The sequence below is a fragment of the Pinus tabuliformis genome, chromosome 1_1 (assembly GCF_031772625.1).
Source record: "Pinus tabuliformis cultivar Carrire ecotype Pingquan chromosome 1_1, CPIR1, whole genome shotgun sequence".
Classification (NCBI taxonomy): Eukaryota; Viridiplantae; Streptophyta; class Pinopsida; order Pinales; family Pinaceae; genus Pinus; species Pinus tabuliformis.
In genome coordinates this window covers 538,954,442-538,980,610 of record NC_142297.1, presented here as the reverse complement: position 1 = coordinate 538,980,610, position 26,169 = coordinate 538,954,442, and the positions used below count along the sequence as shown (strand labels likewise).

General features: G+C 41.6%; 1 protein-coding gene across 1 annotated transcript in view; it reads left to right on the top strand.

Annotated features, from left to right (window-relative positions):
* LOC149214184 (uncharacterized) overlaps positions 1-26,169 on the top strand; it is a 133,818-nt gene that overhangs the window by 1,957 nt on the left and 105,692 nt on the right. The window lies entirely within an intron of this gene.

Here is a 26,169-nt window from a genome sequence, read left to right as displayed (position 1 = left end):
AATGATTGGTGTTACTACGGTGGAGTCTAGTTCTTATCGAACTTCGACTGTAACGTCTTCGTTATAGCCTGAATCATATTAGGGTTGATTTTAACAGTGTTGGTTTTATGAAATTAAATGATGGTTAACTAAACGATTGAAGTTGTGATTATATTTGTAAAATAGGAATATTGAAGAGGCCAATTGTAAGATAATAAAATCCTTGCCCTACTGGTGACAAATTTTACTATCTTTAACAAATTATGAAAGCTTTACCACATAAACTGTGTATGTATAGTTATTTTTTCTATCATTATTTCTCTAATGTTGAATACTTTTGCATACCTCTAAAACCAACAAGTGATACCAGAGCCAAACTGTGTTCATCAATTTTTTTGATACCCGTTCGCAAAAGGACTTAGTTCTGGCTGATTTCAGGATGACACGATAATGGTGAATTTCGTTGCACAGATTCACACCGTCATTTACAATCCCGACTGTAAGGTCTTCGCAACTCGGGCAGACGAGCGTCGGGTGCGACGGGCGCGCGGGCACGGCGGGTGCACATTGGTGCGACGGGCGGGCGGACATGCGACGGGCGGGCGCTCCTTATGCGACGATATGCGACGATCCTCACAACCTTATGCGATGTTAAGTGCGACGATAAAGGAGAAAAACTTAAAATGGTTAAGTGTTGGATCCTCTTTTATATGCGATGTATTATGGAGCTAGGCCAACATGTTAATGTGTATTTGTGGGCGTGTAGTGATGAGTTATGGGGTCGGCCTTAAGGCTAGACACCCTCCCATAAACCCACGCAGAAACATGTATAAGTATGGAAGCTTGAGATCATTTGGAGCATCAACTCAGCTCGCATTTCCTTCTACGCATTGGACAAGGGGTAAAGGAGTGCGCAGAAAAGAGGAGTGTGCATATCTCATGCGCTCCTCTTGTGAAGGGCGCAGATTTACCGGAAGTCATTCGTGGGGTGTTCAAGGTGCGGTTTGAGGTAGATTGTGCAGGACTTAGAGGTGGAGTTCTTGGTGTCTCGGGTGAGCACCCTCCTACCGTATGAGGTTGGCACATGTATTGTAAAGGCTGTCTATGCCTTGATTGTAAATTATTCTAAGTGTTGGCTTGGAGCTTGCCAAGCATCACTTGTATTGTATTATTGAAGAAACTGTTATAATATATTGTTGGGCAGACTGTTCGGGAGTTGCCCCTCCCTTTATACTTGTTTGCAATTGTTGATGTTCTTGGTTAATTGCATATGGATAATGAATGAGTATGGGCTTCATTAAGTATAAAGGCTAATGCATTTTACTTGGTTGCGAAACACAAACTAAGTAAGGACAAGTGAATTAGGCGTAGTCCACGAAGGTGAGTATTGGTGAAAAGAAAGCGTTTGGTGGTGCCGCACCTCGCTATAAGCGGTTGGAAGAGCACCGCAGGTGTAGGGGCGTGACAGGTGGTATCAGAGCTCGTGTTCGGGTTGATGATGAAGTGCTGATCCCACTGCACTAGCGTGACAGGTGGTATCAGAGCAGGTCTGAAGACTTGGAGAAGTCTTGCAGGAAGCTGGGCGAAGCAAGTGTGTATACACTTGGAAATTTGACAGGTGATATTGAGGCTTGAATAGGTTCATGTGTTGAAGCATTTTCAAGACTCGGTATGACAAGTACTTGTAGGTGAAGGAAACCGTTTCACACGAAGTGGAACAAGGGTTGGTTCAGGTTGCAGGTGACTTGGTGAAATATGGAGAAGGCTGAAAAGGTAGTGATGGTAGATGAACCTACGAAAGGTGAATCTAGCCATAATGCGGTTGAAGCTCTTCGGTACGAAGTGTTGGAACATATGAGTCAATGGAGTTCTAACTGGGTTGCGATGAAGGCTGAGAACATGAAGATTCGAGAGAGCTGTTCGGAACTAAGAAGGGAACTTGAAGAACTTAGAAGCCAATGCGGAAGTACGACAGATGTTGAACTCAATGAACTTGATGAGGAGATCCAACATAGTGGACTTGGTCTTCAAGAGCTCTTTGATGAAAGAGCCCGGTTGAGGAAGGAAAGTGCCAAGGTGGAAGCCGAAATCAAGCAGGTTGAGGAAGAGATAAAGAAGAAACTTCTTGGTAAGAAGGTTGTGGTGATTGAGCAGGAAGAGCTCGACTACATTGACAGGTTGGGAACTCACTACCGAGATCATCTAGAGGACATTCGGAAGCTAAGTTCCATGAACTTGGTCAATGGGCACTTGGTTGGTGCACTTGAGCAGAACACGGTAGAAGGAAAGTTTGAAGCAAGTCAAGCTAGGCCGGGGCCGAGTTCCCTAGAAGGACCAAGCAAGGAAGTGAAGTACCTTAAGAGGAATGTCAAGAAGGAGCATAAACCTATTGACACTTCTGAGGCCGAATTCTTGAAGAAGGTCGTTGATATAAGGTGCAAGACAAAGCCGGTAAAGGAAGATGGTTCCTTGAAGTTAAGTTTTGTGCAGGTGACCGTGAAGGGAAAGAAGTTTGCAGCTTTGGTTGATATGGGAGCTACTCATAGCTTCATAAGCAGAAAGGCAGCAAAGTCTTTTGGGAAGAAAGCAAAGATGGAGAGGGAATGGAGTGTTGTCAAAGCAGTTAACTGTTATGCTCTTAACCTGCAAAGCGATACCCAAACATAGAATTTGCGAAGAAAAGATACCGAGAACACAAAATATGCGAAGAAAATATACCCAGAACACAAAATAGCAATGATTTTATTATTCAGAGAGAAATGTTCACAGGCCTCTTCGAGGGGGCAACCTCCAATAGAGCAGAGCTCGATTACAAAACAAGACACGATGCTCCTCGCAGGGAGTCTCTATCCTTTATATATGACTCATACATGCAATACCACGGGCCAATATCGTGGGTTTTATTAATACCATCTATCTAATACTACCGCCCATTTACCATCTATCTAATACTACCGCCCATTTGCAACTAATTGTGGTCCCGTCATTAATTGCGGGTTAACCACTTATAATTATTAATATGGGCTTTATTGACTCTTGACTATGACGTGATCCCATGACATAAATAAGGAGGTTAGGGTGGGACCCTAACATGCCCTCCCCCTTAAGACTAGCCTTGTCCTCAAGGCTGAAGCTGCGGGAACTGCTGAAGAATAGTGGCTGGTTCCCAAGTTGCATCTTCCGGAGAGGTGTCTTTCCATTTGACGAGGACCTCCTTAAGCATGCGGCCGCGCAGGTGCTTGTCTCGTGTGTCTAGAACCTATTCCGGTTGAAGCCAGATTGATCCTTCTTCGTCCAATTCAGGTAGACTGGTTTGAACTCGGCAATTGTTCCCAATCACTTTCTTGAGGCACGATACATGGAAAACTGGGTGGATTTTTGCTGTAGGTGGCAAAGCCAACTTGTAAGCCACTTCTCCAATGCGCTGAAGTACTTGGTATGGTTCGTAGAATTTTGGAGAGAGCTTTTGACAACCCTTGTCTTTGAGTGATGTTTGCTTATATGGTTGCAGCCTCAAAAAGACCTGATCCCCTTCTTGAAATTGGCGCTCTGAGCGATGTTGGTCAGCCTGTTGCTTCATACGGTTCTGAGCTTGATGAAGATTCTCGCGCAGATGGGCAAGCATGGTTGCGCGGTGTTGTAGGAGTTGATCCACGGCTTGTACTTTGGAGCACCCCTTGAGATAAGAAGTAGGGGAAGGCGGAAGTTGTCCATAGACTGCTTCATAGGGAGTCATTTTGGTGGTGGCATGATAGTTGGTGTTATACCACCATTCTGCCAGAGGTAACCACTGTACCCAAAGGTGTTGTTTTTCTGAAGTGAAACACCTAAGGTAGGTTTCTAGACATTTGTTGACGGCTTCGGTTTGACCATCTGTTTGCGGATGATATGAAGTACTGAGTTTGAGTTGAGTGCCTTGTATTCTGAAGAGCTCCTGCCAAAAATTACTGGTGAAGATTGGGTCGCGGTCGGACACAATAGAAGTGGGCATGCCATGCAATTTGAAGATCTGATCCATGAAAGTTTGAGCAACCAAAGTGGGTGTGAATGGTTGGGGTAGGGCGCAGAAATGAGCATACTTCGACAGTCGGTCCACAACCACCATGATGACTGACTTGTTCCCAGACTTTGGAAGACCTGTAATGAAATCCATGGAGACCTCCATCCAAATTGACGCCGGAATGGGCAATGGTTGTAATGTGCCTGGTGTGTTGACGGTTTCCCCTTTGTGGCGTTGATAGACGTCACATTCTGCTATGAAAGTAAGGATGTCCTGTTTCATGCCGGCCCAAAAAAATGATCTTCTGGTGCGAGCACATGTCTTCTGAAAGCCCGAATGTCCTGCAATGGGAGATGAGTGCAATTCTGCCAAAATGCGACTTTTGAGGGTGGATGTTGGTGCTATTACGACTCTGTCCTTGTAGCGAAGAATATCATTCTGCCACGAGTAGCCCTTGCTGGAATTAGGATCTATCTGCAATTGAGAAATGAGTTGGGAGAGCCCGGGATGTGAAAACCATTCCCTGTGAGCCTCTTCAATCCAGTCTGGAACGGGGAGGGAAATTGCGAGCAGAGTACTTTCCTCCTCAAATTGGCGCGACAATGCATCTGCTACCCTGTTGTCTTTCCCTTTCTTGTAAATGATCTCATAATCATACCCTAGCATTTTGGCTAACCATTTATTTTGTTGTGGGGAAGATAGGCGTTGCTCCAAAAAATATTTAAGACTGTGATGATCTGTGCGGATTTGGAAACGTCGCCCCAACAAGTAAGGTCGCCAGGTCTCGACTGCATGTAAGATGGCCATCATTTCCTTCTCGTAGGTAGATTGGCCCAGATTCCTCCCACTTAGTTGTTGGCTGGTGAATGCCAATGGTCGCCCTTCCTGCATTAAGACCGCTCCAATACCTGTTCCCGAAGCATCAGATTCAATGACAAATGATTTGGTGAAGTCCGGTAGTGCTAAGACCGGAGTGAAACACATGGCGGTTTTGAGAGCGGTAAATGCCTGTTGTGCTTCTTCGTTCTAGAAGAAGGAATTTTTCTTTAGGAGTTGCGTTAGGGGCTTCGCTATGCGGCCATAGTTGCGGACAAATTTACGATAATAGCCTGTGAGACCCAAAAATCCTCTCAAGCTTTTCAAGGTCTTAGGTTGAGGCCATTCTTGCATTGCCTGGATCTTTTTTGGGTCCACCTTGACACCTTCACGCCCCACAATGTGGCCCAAATACTCAACTTCTTCCATGCCAAACGAACACTTAGACATCTTGACAAATAATTTATGCGTGCGGAGCAGTTGCAAGAGTAGATCTACATGCTGAAGATGTGCCGCCCAAGTGCCACTATAGATGAGGATGTCATCGAAGAAGACAAGGACAAATTTTCTGAGATATGGTTTGAGGAGGTGATTCATAAGGCTCTGAAAAGTAGAGGGGGCATTACAGAGACCAAATGGCATGACCAGGAACTCATAATGGCCTTCATGAGTTCTGAAAGCTGTCTTGGGAATGTCGACTTCCTTCATGCGAATTTGGTGGTAGCCTGAGCGAAGATCCAACTTAGTGAAGAATTGAGCCCCATTGAGTTCGTCCAGCAAATCGTCAACCACTGGGATGGGAAATTTATCTTTGATTGTTAACTTATTGAGGGCCCTGAAGTTTGGACACATCCGCCACTCCCCATCTTTCTTGAGGACCATGACCACTGGAGATGAATAAGGACTAATGCTGGGACGAATGACACCTGCTTCCAACAATTCCTTGATGATTTTTTCTATTTCATTCTTTTGGGTGAACGGATATCTGTATGGCCGCACATTTGGGGGTTGGGCCCCTGGAACTAATGTGATGCTATGATCATGTTCCCCTCGCGAGGGTGGAAGATCATGAGGCTTGTCAAAGGCCATCCGATGTTTATTTAAAATCTGTTGCATCTCAGGATGAATTGGTGGAGGCATGGTGTCTACTACCTGGATGGCATTAAATTGAGCTACCACTCCATGATGGCCCTTTTTTAACAATTTTTCCATCCTATGCGAGCTGATGATAGAGGGGGCTCCCGCCTGTAGTCCACGGAGGGTATGTGTGGAGTTGTTCTGCTTAAAACTCATATATAACTCCTGGAAATCCATTGTGATTGGCCCAAGAGTGCGGAGCCATTCCGCGCCGAGGACAATGTCGCAACCCCCCATGTGTATTGCAAACATGTGGGTTTTCAATTGATAATCCCCCATTTGAATTTTGACATTTTCACAGCGACCTTCACATTTCATTGTGCCCCCATCTGCAATCTGGACTTGGAAGTTAGAAACTGCCCGGACGAAACAATGTGCTGCTTCAGCGATCTTTTGGTGGATGAAATTATGGGTACTTCCACTATCAATCAAGACTATTACTGGGCGATGTTTAAGAAAACCCCTGATTTTGAGAGTTTGAGGGGAAGAAATTCCTGCCAATGCATTTAGCGAAATAACTGGTTCATCAGATACAATCTCCCGTTGGTTATCTTCTTCGATAGCCTCCAGTTCCTCAAGTGGTGGATCTTCCTCGGTGGAGCTGTAGTCAGTGGCATCTATTTGAAAAAACTTGTGCTCTTTACATTTATGACCCGGGGAATATTTTTCATCACAGTAGTAACATAGTCCTTGCTTCCTTCTTTCGGCGATTTCCGCAAGTGACACCTTTTGAATCTTAAGTGTCTGAGTCATATTGGGAGCCTGTGAGGGACGACCTTTAGCGGGGAAGTTGGGGCGGCTGGATTGGGCGGTTAATGCACGTTCCACCTTATGGGCTACCTGGCAAGCCTCTGTCCATGTGGGAGGGTGGTGGAGTAGAACCTGAGCTTTGATGGCTTCGTTAAGACTGCTGATAAAGCATTCCATGTAGAACTCATCTGTGAGACCCTTAGTGCGGAAGGCTAAGGCTTCAAAAGCAGTAATATATTCCTCCACTGTACCCGTCTGTCGGAGCTTAGTGAGACGCCCCAAAAAAGAGTCTTCCTGTTCAAAGCGACTGCGAAGAGTTTTGGCAAATTGGGCCCAATTCTGAAAATGTCCATTGCAACGCTGATGCCATTCCTTCCATTGCCATCGTTCATTGTCCAAGTACATGGTGCCCACCATAAGCTTAGTCCCCTCATCTGTGATATGATTCAATTGGAAATACTGCTCCATTTGTGCTAGCCATGCGGACGTGTGAGAACCGTCAAATTCCTGCATATCCAACTTGGGAGGTCGCTCACTGGGTGGTGGATGGGAGTGCCAAACGTGAGGAGAGTGGCTAGACTCACCCTCATGGTATTCATGGCCATTATACGCCTCCTCGTGGGCTGGTTCCTTGCCCTTTTGGAGTGCCTCCTGTATCTGGTTACCCATTCCCCTAAGCTCAAGTTGTATGTGGTTACTCATTCCTTGAAGCTCAAGTTCGATCTTGTTCACCGCAGTTTGGAGGGAGTGCACATGGTTTTCAATTTTGTCGATCCTTTCATTGGCCATCGCTTGAGCGCGAGTTTCTACCATACACCAACTTGATGAAAAATTGGGACCGCGTAAAAATTTGTACTAAGAAATTGAATGGTACCACCTTGCTCAGCTCGTCGTCCTGATACTGATGGGCTAGGTCACCAATAAGCGCCCCGGAAGATCTCAGACTTTTTTTTTTTTTTTGGAAAACTCCTAACGGAGTTTTACTCCTTCCTGATCAATACTGCAGTCGCCACTCCTCAAAAAATCAATGCTGCCAAAAGTCCTGCGAAAATTATATCCAGGTACAGGAACCCTTCACAACTACTCCGATCTGGTGGATCTGAGAGATCCAAATGGTGGAACAACTGCTGCTGCTGATCTGGAATATCCGATCTGGTGGATCTGATAGATCTGAATGGTGGAACAACTGCTACGGCTGATCTGGAATAGATGATGTGTGATCCCCCAATAGAAAGGGAACTATGGTCTTGGGGAGTGTCAGGTGCTACAGATCGCAATATACATAAGGGTCTGACAGTAGTACTCGGCCCAATGTTTCAGGGCTCTAACTAAGGAGGATCGACCGTACCCTTAGCCGTACAACCCAACTACCCTATCGTACGGGCGAGTAATCTCTCCGAGTGCTGTTCTCGGTGTACTGTAGCCACAAGACGGCCGAAGGTTTATCTATGGCGAGGTTTCAAGGGAGCTAGGGGGCTTCCTATATACCCAGAGGGTACGTGGAAGACAGTCTGTGCGCGGTTCTGTCTAATGCGCTACTACTCGAAGGGGTACCCAAAGGGGTTACAAGGGAGTCCAACAGACGTGACCACCTCTTGTATTTCCTGCGTGCATGCCTCCCCAAATCCGCAGGTTTATGCGCTTAACGACAAATCCCGTGGTTTAAAGATGCCGGAACACGTCTCTAGCCAAAAAAAAATTTTGCTAAAATTTGGAGATCCCACCGAGCCCTGGAAAGTGTTCTGATACCACTTGTTATGCTCTTAACCTGCAAAGCGATACCCAAACATAGAATTTGGGAAGAAAAGATACCGAGAACACAAAATATGCGAAGAAAATATACCCAGAACACAGAATAGCAATGATTTTATTATTCAGAGAGAAATGTTCACAGGCCTCTTCGAGGGGGCAACCTCCAATAGAGCAGAGCTCGATTACAAAACAAGACACGATGCTCCTCGCAGGGAGTCTCTATCCTTTATATATGACTCATACATGCAATACCATGGGCCAATATCGTGGGTTTTATTAATACCATCTATCTAATACTACCGCCCATTTGCAACTAACTGTGGTCCCGTCATTAATTGCGGGTTAACCACTTACAATTATTAATATGGGCTTTATTGACTCTTGACTATGACGTGATCTCATGACATAAATAAGGGGGTTAGGGTGGGACCCTAACATTAACTCTACCATTAGAGCTGTTGATGGTGTGTTGAAGGACACTCAGGTGAAAGTAGGATCATGGTTCGGGAAGTTGGACTTGAGAGTTGTGGACATGGATGATCATTCTATGGTGTTGGGGCTAGACTTTATGGAGCTTGCACAAGCCATACCAATGGTGAGCCGAGACATTCTCTTGATCACAACTGGAGGGAAGGCCATGATGGTACCGATGAATAGAAGAAGTTGCTTGGGGTATAGACCAAGGATGGCTTCTATGACTTTGTATCCCAAAGATCCGAATGTAAAGCATGAGGATGTGGAGCAAAGAGGACTTGGGAGTATAACTCAAACAACGAAGGAAAGGAAGCTTGTTGACTTCGTTGCAAGAGCTGGAAAGAGGAATGAAGGAAGTGAGAAGAGGACCTCACGAACATGGAGACACTTGGTGGGAGCATCTTCTACTAATGATCTTCACAATGGAGCTACAAGTGAAGGAAGCCCGAGTGCTACTTCAGAGGCAGTGGTTGATGAGGATTATGGAGGTAGAGATCCTGCTGGAATAGTGGACTTTTGCAGGTATGCTATGGGCATATATGACTTTCAGTTGACAAAGAACAAGCTAGGTGAGCTTGGATGTACATGTGAGGAGATTGAAGCTGTGCATAAATACTTGAGGACACAACATCAATCTGACACATGGGTGGATGAGAGTCAGGGAGGAAACTTCCTGGCCCTCCTTTCTCTATAGAGAACCTTGGAGGAAGGTTGGTGTGGAGGCCTTGGTAGGGAGGAACCACATCAACTTTACAAGGGGCCTTAGAGGAGGCTTCTTTATGACAGGTGCAGACTTGGATGCAGATGACCAGAGGTTGAGATGGAGTCTACATGAGTTTGACATCATGGACAACTAGAGTCATGGACATCAGGTTGGCTATATGAAGCATGTTGCAGATGAGATGAGGACTACTTCATGGACCTGAACATGGTTTACTTATATGGATGGATTCTTGATCGAGTTCAGGATGTGACAGGATGCTTTGAGGAACGACTGATAGTGGCATGAGGATGTGCATTCTCATGGTTTGAGCTGATGGTTGGATTAGCTACCCAACTAGTTCAGGCATGAGGGCTAGCAGTGTACAGAGATATGTCGGTATTGTGTTGGAGTATCATGGCAGCAGTTCACATGAGGACGACACATGATGAGGTCGACACGATATGTTGCAGTGAGCAGGCAGCTTGGATGGAGGGACCAGCCTTCCACAATGGAGCAACATGTGGAGATTGTGACATGATGGTTGATCATCATGGATTGAGGTGTTCCGAGATATAACATATTGTTGAGATGAGATGTTGACACATGGTTGAGGTGTGTTAACACTTGTTGACATATCATGGGCGGTTTTGCACATGATGGTGATGGCATGATGGAGATGACACATTGTTGCGGTGATCATGTAGCTTGAGTTGGAGGGAAAAACCTTCCATGGTGGAGAGCAGCATGAGGAGATTGTGGCAAAATGGTCGATGATCATGGGCATCTGATATATGACATACATTGGTATGGAGTATCTTGGTGACAGTTGGTTGCTAAGGTGAGACATGATGGAGATGGAGCTTTATATATGTTGCAGGGATGTTTGCCTTATATGGAGGAGTCGACATCATGGTTGATGATGATCTTGGTGGAGAGCTACCGAGATGGTATGTTGTCGAGGACGACAACGATTTCAGGTGGAGGAGGATGTAAGGTCTTCGCAACGCGGGCAGACGAGCGTCGGGTGCGACGGGCGCACATTGGTGCGACGGGCGGGCGGACATGCGACGGGCGGGCGCTCCTTATGCGACGATATGCGACGATCCTCACAACCTTATGCGACGTTAAGTGCGACGATAAAGGAGAAACACTTAAAATGGTTAAGTGTTGGATCCTCTTTTATATGCGATGTATTATGGAGCTAGGCCGACATGTTAATGTGTATTTGTGGGCATGTAGTGATGAGTTATGGGGTCGGCCTTAAGGCTAGACACCCTCCCATAAACCCACGCAGAAACATGTATAAGTATGGAAGCTTGAGATCATTTGGAGCATCAACTCAGCTCGCATTTCCTTCTACGCATTGGACAAGGGGTAAAGGAGTGCGCAGAAAAGAGGAGTGCGCATATCTCATGCGCTCCACTTGTGAAGTGCGCAGTTTTACTGGGAGGTCATTCGTAGGGTGTTCAAGGTGCGGTTTGAGGTGGATTTGTGCAGGACTTAGAGGTGGAGTTCTTGGTGTCTCGGGTGAGGACCCTCCTACCGTATGAGGTTGGCACATGTATTGTAAAGGCTGTTCTATGCCTTGATAGTAAATTATTCTAAGTGTTGGCTTGGAGCTTGCCAAGCATCGCTTGTATTGTATTATTGAAGAAACTGTTATAATATATTGTTGGGCAGACTGTTCGGGAGTTGCCCCTCCCTTTATACTTGTTTGCAATTGTTGATGTTCATGGTTAATTGCATATGGATAATGAATGAGTATGGGCTTCATTAAGTATAAAGGCTAATGCATTTTACTTGGTTGCGAAACACAAACTAAGTAAGGACAAGTGAATTAGGCGTAGTCCACGAAGGTGAGTATTGGTGAAAAGAAAGCGTTCGGTGGTGCCGCACCTCGCTATAAGCGGTTGGAAGAGCACCGCAGGTGTAGCGGCGTGACACCGACAGTCGGACAGGAGCGGCCCAGGCTTGTCCACGCAAGGACAATGGTGGTACTCAAAGTCGAAGAGGAAGATTGGTTGAGTAGGTTTGAAACCTAATTGCCATTCCTAACCAAGCCATATGTAAATCGAAGTGTGCAGAAAGGTGAACTGGATCGGCTGGGATATTTGTTGGAAAGGCAATGTAGGGAACGCACAAAATTCTCGCACACAATAATACCAGTTGCAGCTATCACACAAAGTTGACTTGACTTGATTACAATGAACCCATCATGGGGTATTTATATTTTTTCAATTACTTAGTCACTCAAAATAACTTCATCATGCAAACACATGTTATATTTGTCTTTACCAAATATAAGACTGAAGTTGAACTAACTCACACTTGACTCAGTTAACTCCACTCTAAGTTTAAACTATTTTGCATGCGAGAGTAAGTCTCAACTAGGCTTACAATGACTAAAAAATTTGACAATTTTGCATTTTCTTCGTTTCTTCCAAATTCTATATCCTCGAAACTATTTCATTCTTAGTTGCGCTTTCTTTCTGTAGGATTTCTTTAGTTGTTGTTACTGCAATTTTTCTTTGACCTATCATGAATTTTTTCTTAAAAACAATCTGATAATGTCTTTTACAACTTCCTCTTCAAAGATTCGTTCACTCATGAACTGCTGCCACAACTCTTTATCTTTAAACTGTGAACTTCACTTTGCTTCTTGCACTTCATATTCTTGTTGCAATATTTCTTGATAGCAAAATCTGATTTCTTCTTGACTCCAATGCTGAAAAATGGTTTTAATGCATTCTTCCTCGTTTTCATAAACTTTCGTGTCCTTCTCTTCACTTTCATCATCAAGTACCGTTGATTTTTGCCTGTAGTCTGCACACTCAAGATCATCATTAGGCTTACATGTAAAATCATCATCAATATCATTTTTCTTGTTCATCATTTCATTTACTTCTTTTCAATAGCTTCAATTTCTTCATCCATGGCTTGCACCCAATTTTCATCTCTGATAGCTTCTTCAAACGAAAAATGTTGGAATGAGAACAATGCAAAATTTGAACTAAAATCCAAATCATCATAAATATCTTTCATACTTCTCATTTTTCTCTTACCATTGCTTGATTCATCACCTGATTGATTGTTGGGAGAATTTTGGTCTGTTGATCTACTTGAAGATCCATGTTGTTCAGAAAAACTTGAAGTTCTTGCCAACGTGACTCTGTTTGATGTCTTCTCTTGTGATCCTTGCTGCTCCTTTTTTGCTACATCCTCTTCTTTCATCAGTGGCACTCATACATCAACTGCTTTGTCTGTACTTCCATTTCATGACTCTTATTCTTTGAACAAAACATTTAGGTTGGTTATGGTCTTCTTGGTGACAAGGTTATATAATTTGTAAGCTTTCCACTGGTCAGTATAACCAGTGAATATGCATTTTTCAATTTTATCATCCAACTTACCTCTCAGCTCTTTAGGCACATGAGTATATGCTACACATCCAAACACTCTGAGATGAAATACACTACAATACATACCTAACCATGTTGCTACTCTGTTCATCACACTCTTTGTAGGAGATCTGTTTATCACATAAACAAAACATGCAACTCCTTCTTCCCAATAATCATTGGACAAGTTTCTTCCTTTTAACAAGCTCCTTGCCATATTCATAATTGTTTTGTTCTTTCTCTTTGCGACACCATTATTCTGTGTTGTGTATCTCGTTGTAAACTGCGTTCTAATTCAATGTTGTTTGCAGTAAGCATGGAATGCATTTGAATCATATTCTCCACCACGATCTGATCTCAATACCTTGATCTGACGCTCACTTTGGTTCTTTGCTAAGGCTTTGAATTCTCCTAACTTTGCAAAAGTTTCATATTTCTTCTTTAGAAAATAAACCCAAGTTTCTCTGTTGAAATTATCAATAAAAGTGAGGAAGTAACAACTTCCACTAATCAATTGTTTCCTCATAGGTCCACACAAGTCTGTATGAACAGATCAAGGGGCTTCTTTGCTCTGTATGCAACTCTCTTTGGAAAACTTTCACAGTGTTTCTTTCCCAAGATGCAACACTCACAAGTACTAGAAGGTTCTTTGATGGGAGGTAAACCTCTAACCATATGCTTCTGTTGCAACAATCTCAAACCAGAGAAATGCAAGTGTCCAAATCGAAAGTGTCATAACCAGTGATCATTAGAACATGCAACTATAAAAGAATTGACCTGATCACTGTAATTCATGATGAGAGGAAAGAGTTTGTTCCCCGTCATTTGCACCTTTGCTATCAACTGCTTGCTTGGAGGCTTATCATATATAACATACCCTTGTCCCTGAAAAATAATCTTGTATCCTTTCTACATTAACTAACCAACACTTATCAGATTATATTTGAGACCAGGGACATAATATACCTCTGAAAATGTCTTCGGCTCCTCCTGCTTGGTCAGAATGTTGACCACTCCTTTGCCATATACATCCACAGTCTTGTCAGTGCCCAAATTTACCTCTGTCTTCACAGATTGATCCATATTGGCAACCAAATTCTTGTTCTCTATCATGTGGTTACTGCAACCACTATCTAATAGCCACACATTATCAGAAGGTTCATGCATGGTATGGAAAGCTAGGAACATGGAGTCAGTATTCTTTGTAGTGACATTAGCTCTCTTCTTTCCTTGATCAACTATCATCTTCCTACAATCATGGGCGTATCAACCAAATTTATTGCAATAATAACATCTCACCTTTGAGTTGTCAACTATATGATTTTTGTTGAAGCTTTTGCTATTAATTCCACTTTCATGTTCCTACTCTTCTTTGCCATCTCACTCACTACCATGTCTTTCCCTTTGTCCTCTGCTTTGACCTTTGTCTCTTGAGATAAAAACCTGGCTTTTAAAAGAAGTTTCCAAGGTGGAATCCTTATTTCTATCTATCCTTTCCTCATGGATAGAAGTGATCCCATCAATTCATCAACTTTCAGCGTTTCCAAATCCTTGGCTTCTTCTACGTTTGCTATTACAACATCAAACTTGGTAAACAAAGATTTGACGACCTTCTCAACCACTATTTGATCTTTTATGTCATGACGATAAATCCTTAATTGATTTACAACAGTCGAGACCCGATTCATGAATGAATCAATTTTCTCTATTTCTCTCATCTGCAGACTTTCAAAATCTCTCCTAGTATTCTACTACTTAACAATATTGACTTTGGTCATAACTTTAAAGCTTGTCACCAAAGTATCCCAAGTTATCTTTGTTGATGACGTGGTCATAATCTTCTGGAACACTGTGAGGTCCACCCCTTGCTGGATAAGCTACAATGCTAGTGCATTCTTCTTTTCGTCTTTCTTCCATTGTTTCCTCTCTGCATTAGTGAGGGATTGTTCAGCTGCTTCATCTTTAGGTTCTGGAAATCCATTTGTTACATATTTCCAAACATCATGAGCCTTTAACATGGTCTCCATATTAATGGCCCACACGTCATAATCATTCCCTATAAATAGTAGAAATTGCGATTGAAAACTTGTTGAAGCCATCTTAAAAAATACCCTTCAAATAATAATAAGGAACCCTCTTTTGCTAAAAAACTTTATAAACCCTTTCAAAACTTTTTTAACAAAAACCTTTTAAAACTTTTTGAACACCCTTTTAATAAAGACTTTATAACAACTTTAATAAAGTCCCTTTTTTTTAAACTTTATAAAACCTGAGCCTTTGATTTTATATCATAAAACTCCTTTAAAAGGAGATGTCAGGTATGACTTTAATATAACTTCGAAAAATTAAACTCCATGTGAATGAAAATTTGTTTAAACCTTTGAAATTGTATGCGGTGTTTAACAAAATGTTTGTGTCGCACCTTTCGATAGAGGAACATGCGACGACCCAAATTTTTCCGAGTCATAAGTTTATATAAAATTGTCACAGCTTCAACACTTCATATATGTGGTTGTCATTCCTTGATGTCATACTTTTTAACTATTTAAACATGCGACATTTTTGCAATGTAATTTTTTTGTTTTTGTATTTTTAATCATTAACTTTTTTCACTTGCCTCTTTTTTTATTGGCTCTGTAGGTTTCACGGATCTTGTATTCCTTTCTCGGATCTGATACCAATTTGTTGGAAAGGTAGAGGAAAGACACAAAATAACACAAAATTCACACACAAAATAACACGAGTTGCGACTGTAACAACCCTAGTAAAAAATACATGTAATAAAGTTAATGAAGGAAAAATATTAACCAAGGTCACGGGGCACTTATTCCAAGCTGAATGTTGAGCAAATCATCCTAGTGTGGCTGTTCATTTGGTTTATTATGGCTAAGGAAATTGGCAAAGGCTTTGGAAAGGCAAAGTGGCATTAATTGACATTGTATTTATGAAAATAATGAAAATTAGGAGAAAAGGTAGGTGAAAGGTCATAGGTTGCATGGGAGGAGGAAAATGAAAGAAAAATAATGGAAATAGAATAAAATAGAGGCCTCATTGATAAAAAATATTTTGAGGATCAATTCACAACCTTTTGTTAGTTCAGTTTTGGAGCTCTCTCTCTCATACTCTTGGGCACTTAGAGCATTCTTGGAGGAAAAAAAGCAAAGGGAGGACAAGAAAGCAAAGGGAAGCAAAGATCAAGCAAGGAAGAGCGGGAATCAAGTAGCTACTATAGGATTACTTGCAGGTATCGAGTTGCATGTATGATTTCCTTGTTAGTTTTGGCATGCATGGTATATGCACGTGTATTTTTGGTTCTCTTGCTATCATTGTCATGAGTTTTGCCAGGTATGACAGTGGTTTTCAGCCTTGCCTTGCCATTTCCGAATAGCCATGGTGTGATGGAGTTATCTTACTTGGTTGCACTGGATTGTTGAATGGTTTTGAAACTGAGTGGGGTGGTCTCAGGAAAAATCACAAGGCATAGTAATCCCTTGGTGGGACACACGATAAAGCCTGATTGTGAATACCCTTGTTGTGCCTAGGAATCCCTTGATCGGTAATGGCGGGATACACGGTAAAGCCTAGAGGGTGGAGACCTCGTTGGGCCTAGGAATCCCTTGAGTGATAATGGCAGGATACACGGTAAAGCCTAGAAGTGGAGACGAAAAAATTCCTCACGGTTTAGGTGGAGAAATCCAGAGGCATCCATGCTTGTTTAAGTCCTAGTGATCCCTTGACCGGTATATGCCAAGATTGCAGTAAAGCCTGAAGTGTATCTTCATTGTTTGGGCCTAGGCATCCCTTGGCGGGATACACAGTGAAGCGTGAGGAAGCCTTGATTGTTTTTGTTGTGAGTACAACATTCATGCTTGGAATATGGCATGGGGGTGATTGGCTGAAAGAAAGATTTTTTTCAGCCCAATCTATGGTCGAGTGGTCTGTGGAAGTCGCTTGGTTGGCTTTTTCATATATTAATAAGATCTCTTTTCCTCCTGTTTTATGTGTAAATGTACTTAATTATGTGGCTTTGATGGTTGTTCTATCATTGTTGTTTTGTTGGTTATATGCATGGTTTTATGACAGATCTTAGTCATGGCTCTTATCATGTTTCGACTAGTAAATGAATTAATAATGAATTTATGACCTAATAGATGATAATGCAACTATTATGAGGAGGCATCAGTCCTTTTTGACGAACCTCAGATAGGCATGAGACCCCTATGTTTAGATATGTTGTTATGACCTATAGATTACATGTTTATGATATGTTTAACTTAATGTCTGTCATGGCTAGTGGGGGTCAGGTCAGGTCCTTGTTCAAGTTTTTAATTTAGTAGCCTCATTTCATTGTTAATTATCATTTTTGGAAGTTTCATGAAGTTCTGGGTAGAGGCCCGAGTCCTAGCCCTTAAAAAGTGGCTCAGAATCTCGGGTCGCTAGCACAGAACTGGCTGAAAGAGGCCACAGTCGCATGGATGCCTTGTTGTGGGAGCGACTTGAGGGTCTTAGTCGCATGCATGCTTTTTCATGGGAGCGACTGGGGGTTTAGTTCAGCGAAACACAAATTTCTCTCAGAGATTGGACACTTGAAGGGGTTGGTTGGCTCTTGAAGGTTCTGTAGCTCTTGAGGAAGGTCAGATTAGTCTTGTCTTGTCAGTTCCACTTTCTTAACTATTCACGGGGAGTTGAATCATATCATAGTAACTCTTTGTCACATGTTTACCTTGACAAGCCATTAACTTGGGTAAATATGGGAGGAGGGTGTTACAGAGTGGTATCAGAGCATGGTTCACCCCTTGGACTGTATGGGCGGAATGGATTTGTCATGCATGTATGTCAGTTGCATGTGTTCTTTATGCTTGTAGTCTATGTGCTTGTTGACTATGCATGGTGGTGGTCATTATTGCAGTTGTGTCGCCATGTGGACGTTGATGGTATTGTTGTTGGATGTGGTTGTCATGAGTGCATCTCGGTTATGCATTGGTTATGCATGTCAGTTTCTATATGTCATTATACATGCATTGTCATGGTTATGGTATAGTCATGCATGATAACTAGATAATGGTTGAAAAAATGTTTATGTACTAATATGATTATGTTTATATATGTATTGCGCTAATCTGGTTGATCTTGTAGACGAGATATCCTCCCCTGAACTATACTGAGGTATGTTGATTATGTTATGTTTTGGTTTAGCTGACATGGTATACTTGCAGGAAGAAGATCAAATATGACTAGCAAGATGGTAGACTACAATTCACGAGATTCTCCCTACAGATCAGATGAGCAACATGGTGGTGGGCACTCTTCTAACATAGCAGACACATTGAGAAGTTTGAAGGCAGAAATAATAAATTGCAAAGCAGATAATGATAGGGAGAAGTTCACGCATTGATCCTCCAAAGTTTGTTAGATTTGCAAAGACAAGGACCTCTTAGGATCAGTCATGGATAGGAGGATAGGACTAATGGGGCATACATAAGTAGGTCTCATGGTGGGTACAGGTCGAATAGGGATGACACGATCAGAGATGGCAGGTTCTTGTATACACCTGATAGGAGAGGTGATGGACACATGTTCTATTCTAGTTTTGGTTCTGACAAGTATCATGGTCATCATCGTTATCATCCTTACAGGAGGAATGATAGGGGATATTTGCTAGATGAGTTCAAAAAACAAAGCCACCGATCTTTGATGGAGATTTGAAGAAGTTGGAAGATGCAGAGAAATGGCTACTTGGGATGAAGAAATTCTTCGAGTTGCATGATTACACAAAGAATATGAAGGCCAAAATAGTTATCTTCAACCTCAAACGGAATACAAACATCTGGTGGGAAGATGTGAGGAGTGTTAGAGACATCAGGATAGAGGATTTGAGTTGGCATGAATTCAAGAGACTCTTCAGGAAGAAGTATTTGTCAGAGAGGTATTATGATAGTAAAGCCAAGGAGTTCTATGAGCTAAAAATGGGATCGATGACAAATGAGGAGTATACAACCAAGTTCCTGGAGTTGTTGAGGTATGTACTTTATCTTAATGATGAGAAAGCTAAAGTTCAGGGATTTGTCAGTGCATCAAATTGAGTATGATGAGCCTCGGTCGCTTGAAAAAGTCATTGGGAAATGGAAGCACTATTATCAGCAATCAAAGCGTAAGAAAAAATCTCAACAAGGTTGGAAAGGGAAAGACAAAGCTAAAGGTAAATGGAAATCGAAGTGAACCAGACCCCAGAATGCAGGAGAGAAAGAAAATGTTGCACCTTACAAGAAGTTTAATGGATCACATCCTAGAGGGCAGCAAAATAAAGGTGATGGTAAGGGATAGTTGCAGTGTTGGATATGTGGCAAGGAGCATCTCAGGAGGGTTTGTCCGCAGAATCAGGGTGGCGGGCCTCATATTTACAATACATAAGAAGCACATATAGTTGGGGATGTTGGGTACAACATTTCACGAATCTATGCAGCGTTGGATAACAGGTAGGCAGATCACTAGGCGTCTATTATCGAGATGGACAATTAGCTTTTTGATCAAGTTGTTTCCATTTTGATTGACCCTGGATCTAATTATAGTTATATTAACCTTGACCTAGTGGATAAGTGTGGTTTGAATAAAGAAGTGCATGCAGAATCTTGGTTAGTGTAGTTAGCTATAGGCATAAAGAAAAGAGTTCATCATTAGGTAAGAGCTTGTGCATTTGAGTTGGATGGTATGCCTCTATCAATGCATTTGAATGTACTTCCGTTGGGATTGTACAATATGCTATTGGATAAGGATTGGTTGTATCTTCATAGGAACAAGGTGGATGGTTATGACAAAGCTATTGAATGTTTAGATGACAATGGAGAATAGAGAATCTTGCAAGGTAAGAAGAAAGCTAAATCAGTCACAACGGTTACCACTATGTAGACAAAGCGTAGTCGTAGGAAAGGGTGTGTTTTATTCGCAGTACATATTTCTAGTGATAAATGTAAGGATGTTGAGAATACAGAGGTATTGAGTAGGTACCTGGCTTTACAGCAGTTCAAGACATATTTCCCATAGAGATTTCAGAGTTTCCACCTCACAGGAATGTGGACTTTTCTATTGAGTTGGTACCAAGGGCAGCACCAACATCAAATGTACCTTACAGGATGAGCAAACTAGAGGTAGTAGAATTGAAGTTGGAGTTGAAGGAAATGCTTGACAAGGGATACATCAGGCCAAGTGTGTCGCCTTGGGGTGCATCGATATTGTTTGTGAAGAAGAAGGATGGTATTCTCAGGCTGTGCATTGATTACTGATAGTTGAACAAGGAAATCATCAAGAACAAGTATCCGTTGCCAGTGATTGATGACTTCTTTGACCAGTTGAAGGGAGCAGTAGTGTTTTTGAAGATTGATCTGAGATCAAGATACCATCAGGTACGCATCAAAGAAGAGGACATCTACAAGACTGTTTTCCAGACCAGGTATGGGCATTATGAGTTGTTTTATTTCCATTTGGTTTGACTAACGCTCCACCGATTTTTATTTACTTAATTAATAACGTGTTGCATCCTTATCTGGACAAGTTTGTCATTGTATTCATTGATGATATATTGATATATTCTACGAATGAAGAAGAACATGCCAAAAACTAGCAACAATATTGAGATAGATGAGAGATCATCAGTTGTATGCTAAACTCAATAAATGTAGTTTCTTTTAGACAAAGATGCATTACTTGGGACATGTTGTTTCCAATGAAGGCATAGTAGTGGATTCAGAAAAGATAAGAGTTATCATGGAATGGAAAAGTCGTAGAAATTTGGATGAGGTAAGGTCATTTATGGGGCTAGCAAGTTATTATAGGAGGTTTATCATGAACTTCTCTGGATTGCCTATCCTATCACCTCATTGCAGAGGAAAGGTAAGAAATTTTAATGGACAGAGGAATGTGCAGCTAATTTTGAGAAATTGAAGTAGTTGTTGACAAATGCTCTAATTTTAAAGATTGCAGGTCTAGACAAAGAGTTTGTGGTGTGTACAGATGCCTACAAGAGAGGACTTGGTGGAGTCATAGGTAGTGTGCTATGAGTCACGGAAACTGAATGAGCATAAGCAAAATTATCTGACACATGATCTTGAGTTGGTAGTGACCATCCATGCATTGAAGATGTGGAGACACTATCTTCTTGGTAGGAGATTTGTATTGATGAGAAATCATAGTGGATTGAGGTATCTATTTGAGCAATTGAATCTGAATGCTAGACAAGCTAGATGATTGGAAACAATCAGTGAGTTTGACTTTGAGATTATGTACATTAAAGGAAAAGAGAACAGGGTTGTAGATGCTCTTAGCAGAAGGGTACAGGTGAATCATATAGCACATATGATTTCTTATGGCACAGATTTACAGGATTGGATCTTATGGGCACGATAGCAAGATGACAGGTATAGAGAGCTTATGCACAGGTTACGATAGGGTATAGGTGATCAGGATGTGGACTATCGTCTTACAGCAGATGGTTTGGTCAGATTTAGGAACAGATTATGCGTCTGACAATAGTGAGCTCAAGAAGATTATCTTGAGAGAATTTCATGCTAAGTTGTATTCAGGTCATCTGGAATATCAGAAGACATTGACAGTGGTGAAGAAGTTCTATCATTGGTTGAATCTGAAGAAGGAAGTGGCAGAGTTTGTGGCTAGATGCTTGGATTATCAATAGGTAAAAGCAGAATATAAGCATCCAAGTGGATTACTACAGCCAATTTTGATTCCAACGTGGAAATGGGGAGTCATTTCCATAGATTTCATTACGTGTTTGCCGAGGACATCTAGAAACATCATTCTATCATGGTTTTGGTGGATAGGTTGACAAAGGTAGTGCACTTTAGTCTAGTGAAGTCTACTTATTCAGCGAATGATGTAGCACAGGTTTTCATCAGAGATGTAGTGAGGTTGCATGGTGCTCCAAGGAATATTGTGTCAGACAGGAATTCTAAGCTCACTTCCAAGTTTTGGAAGGATTTATTTGTAGGTTTGGGTATAGAGTTGGTCTTCAGCATAGCTTTTCATCCGCAGACATATGGATAGACAGAGAAGGTCAACAGGATATTGGAGGACATGTTGAGAATGTATGTGATGCATCAACATCGGAAGTGGGAAGAGTATCTTCCGCTGGTTGAGTTTTCTTACAACAATCGGTATAAGAAGTCGTTGAGGATGAGTCTGTTTGAAACACTCTATGGGCGGAGTTGTAATACTCCCACCAGTTGGAGTGATCCAGTGAACATGGTGTTGATAGGAGTGAACATGTTGGCAGAGATTGAACAGGAAATGAAATCTATTAAGAAGAATCTAAAGGCAGAACAAGATAGACAGAAGAGTTATGCAGATCAACACAAGTTGTTTAAGGAGTTTCAGGTTGGGTAACAGGTGTACTTGCGCATCAAGCCCAAGAAGAGCTCCTTGAGGATTTGATCATGTGCCAAGATGGTGCCTTGGTTTTGTGGGCCTTTCGAGATCCTTGAGAAGATTAGAGTAGTGGCCTATTCACTTGCATTGCCTCTGACAGTGAAAGTCCATGATTTTTTCCATGTGTCATTGTTTAAGAAATAAATTAAAGATTTTCATCACGTGATTGACTAGTTTGTATTGCAGGTGGAGCTAGAAAGAGAATTCGAACCATAACCTCAGTGTATTTTGCAGAGAAAGATGCTCATGCTTTGGAACTGAGCAATCAAGCAAGATAAAGTGCAATGGAAGCACTTTGGGCGAGATGAAGCTACATGGGAGATCGCTGATTAGATGCAGGCTATGTATCCTTCTTTATTTACTAATTGAACAGATGTATTTTGGCATATGTTTTGGTGTGGTGTTTTGGTATATGTATATATGTATATGGATGTAAATACCGCCATGATCTGTGCTATAAAGCTCCAATAAGTGGTATGGGTGTCATGTCGTTATGGTTGTCATGTTGTCATGTTTGTCATGTTGGTTTGCTTTTCAGTAGGTTGATCATTGTAAATATTGCATCGAGCCAAGTTATAAAGTTCCATGGTCAGTGTGTTTTGCTTTTCATCGGTCTTGTTGGTTGTAGGTGTCATTGAACACTGAGGACGGTGTTCCCCCAAGGGGTAGGGTTTTGTAACAACCCTGATAAAAAATCCATGTAATAAAGTTAATGAAGGAAAAATAATAACCAAGGCCATGGGACACTTATTCCAAGCTGAAAGCTGATCAAAACATCCTAGTGTGGGTGTTCATTTAGTTTATTATGGCTAAGGAAATTGGCAAAGGCAATGGAAAAGGATTTGGAAAAACAAAGTGGTATTAATTGGCCTTTTTTTTATGAAAATAATGGGAATTAGGAGAAAAGGAAGGTGAAAGGTCACAGGTTGCATGTGAGGAGGAAAATGAAGGAAAATTAATGGAAATTGAATAAAATAGAGGACTAATTGATAAAAAGTATTCTAAGGATCAGTTCCCAATTTTTTGTCAGTTCTGTTTTGGAGCTCTTTCTCTCATACTCTTGGACACTTAGAGCATTCTTGGAGCACTCTAGCATTGGAGGAAAGAAGATAAAGGAAGGACAAGAAAGCAAAGGGAAGCGAAGATCAACCAAGAAAGAGCGAGAATCAAGTGACTACAATAGGATTACTTGCAGGTATCATGTTGCATGTATGATTTCCTTGCTAGTTGTGGCATGCATGGTACATACATGTGTGTTTTTGGTTCTCTTGAGGTCATTGGCATGGGTTTTTCCAGATTTGTTTGTGGTTTTCAGCCTTGCCTTGCCATTTCCGGATAGTCATGGTGTGATGGAGTTCTCTTACTTGGTTGAGTTGGATTGTCGGATGGTTTCGAAACTAAGTGGGGTGGTCTCAGAAAAAATCACAAGGCCTGGGAATCCCTTGGTGGGATACACGATAAATCCTGGTTGTGAATACCCTTATTGGGCCTAGGAATCCCTTGACTGGTAATGGCGGGATACACGTAAAGCCTAGAGGGAGGAGACCTCGTTGGCCCTAGGAATCCCTTGACTGGGAATGGCGGGATACACGGTAAATCCTAGAGGTGGAGACAGACAAATTTCTCACGGTTTAGGTGGAGAAATTCAAAGGCATCCATACTTGTTTAGGGCATAGTATCCCTTGACCGGTATATGACAGGATTGTGGTAAAGCTTGAACTGTATGTTCATTGTTTGGGCCTAGGAATCCCTTGATGGGATACACGATAAAGCATGAGGAAGCCTTGATTGGTTTTGTTGCGAGTCCCACATTCATGTTTGGAATATGGCATAGGGGTGATTGGCTAAAATAAATATTTGGTTCAACCCAATCTATGGTCAGGTGGTATGTGGAAGTCCCTGGCTTGGTTGACTTTTGCATATGTTAATAAGAGATCTTTTCCTTATATGTTTTATGTGTAAATGTACTTGTTATTATGTGGCTTTAATGGTTGTTCTATAATTGTTGTTTTGTTGGTTATATGTTGGTTATATGCATGGTTTTATGACAGATCTTAGTCATGGCTCTTATAATATTTTGATTAGTAAATGAATGAATAATGAGTGTATGACCTAATAAATGTTAATGCAACTATTATGATGAGGCATCAGTCCTTTTTGATGAACCTCAGATAAGTATGAGACCCCCATGCTCAGATTTGTTGTTGTGACTTGTAGATTACATGTTTATGATATGTTTAACGGAATGCTTGTCAAGGCTAGTGGGGGTCAGGTCAGGTCCTTGTTCAAGTGTTTGCCTTAGTAGCTTTATTTCATTATTAATTATCATTTCTGGAAGTTTCATGAAGTTCTGGGCAAAGGCCTGAGTCCTAGCCCTGAAAAAGTGGCTAAGAATCTAGGGTCGATGACACAAAATTGCCTGAAAAAGGCCGCAGTCCTATGGATGCCTTGTTGTGCGAGCGACTGGAGGGTCTCAGTTGTATGGATGCCTTGTTGTGGGAGCGATTGGAGGGTCTCAGTTGTATGGATTCCTTTTCATGGGAGCGACTGTGGGTCTATTTCAGCAAAACATCAAGTTCTCTCACGGATTGGACACTAGAAGGTGTTGGTTGGCTCCTGAAGGTTTTGTAGCTCCTGAGAAAGGTCAGATTGATCTTATATTGTCGGTTCCACTTCCTTAATTGTACATTGGGAGTTGAATCATATCATAGTAACTCTTCGTAACATGTTTACCTTGTGAAGCCGGTAACTTGGGTAAATGTGGGAGGATGGTGTTACAAAAACTCTTCAATTGATCACATAAACTTGACTTGACTTGATTACAGTGAACCCATCATAGGGTATTTATCCTTTTTCAACTTGTGACTCACTCAAAATAACTTCAACATGCAAACACACTATATTTGTCTTTACCAAATATAAGTCTGAACTCAAACTAACTCATGCTTACTTAAGTTAACTCGAACTCTAAATTTAAACTACTCTGCATGCGAGAGCAATTAAAATTTCCAACAATATTGACCATGACAAGGTCGAAGTCAGCCAAAGGATAGCATCGTTGTTTTAAGAATGTGCATAAAGGGGAGAAAAAGTACATTTCATATGTGTATTTTGTTCCAGGTTTAAAACATAATATTATAAGTATTGGGCAATGTTAATGGGCCAAAATGTACCATCAACAGTAAAGGGGTCTCCCCACTGTGAAAACCCAATTAGACCTCACACCATTTGGGATAGGAGCCCCATCCGATATGAGGACCTAATTGCCATCATGTTGATTTTCCTCTTGTCTTTCAAATGCAGAGTTTTTAATGCGAGGGAAAGTATGAAATACCCTTAGAATGGGGAAGAAATCAACCCACAATTGACAAACTTGCAGAATAGAATACAAGAATGTAACATCAACACAATAATAAGTATGCCTCAAGAGGATTCAGTGAACTAAAACCATTTGAAGCATACAGGAATAAGAAAGTGTTAGAGATTAATTGCAAATTAGTTCACAATAGATTACTAGTGTTAGCGTCTAATGAAAAGAAAAAATTCAAACAAATATGTGAGTGATAAGCTACGAATTGGTTCATCAACATATAACCCACAGGAAAGTACACATGTATACATGATTGGAGTATTGGTTAGACATTACAACCAGTAGAGGAATGCACAGAATCTGTGCAGAAAATTAAGAGCTTCTCATTGATAATGCAACAAATTTAAGTACATGC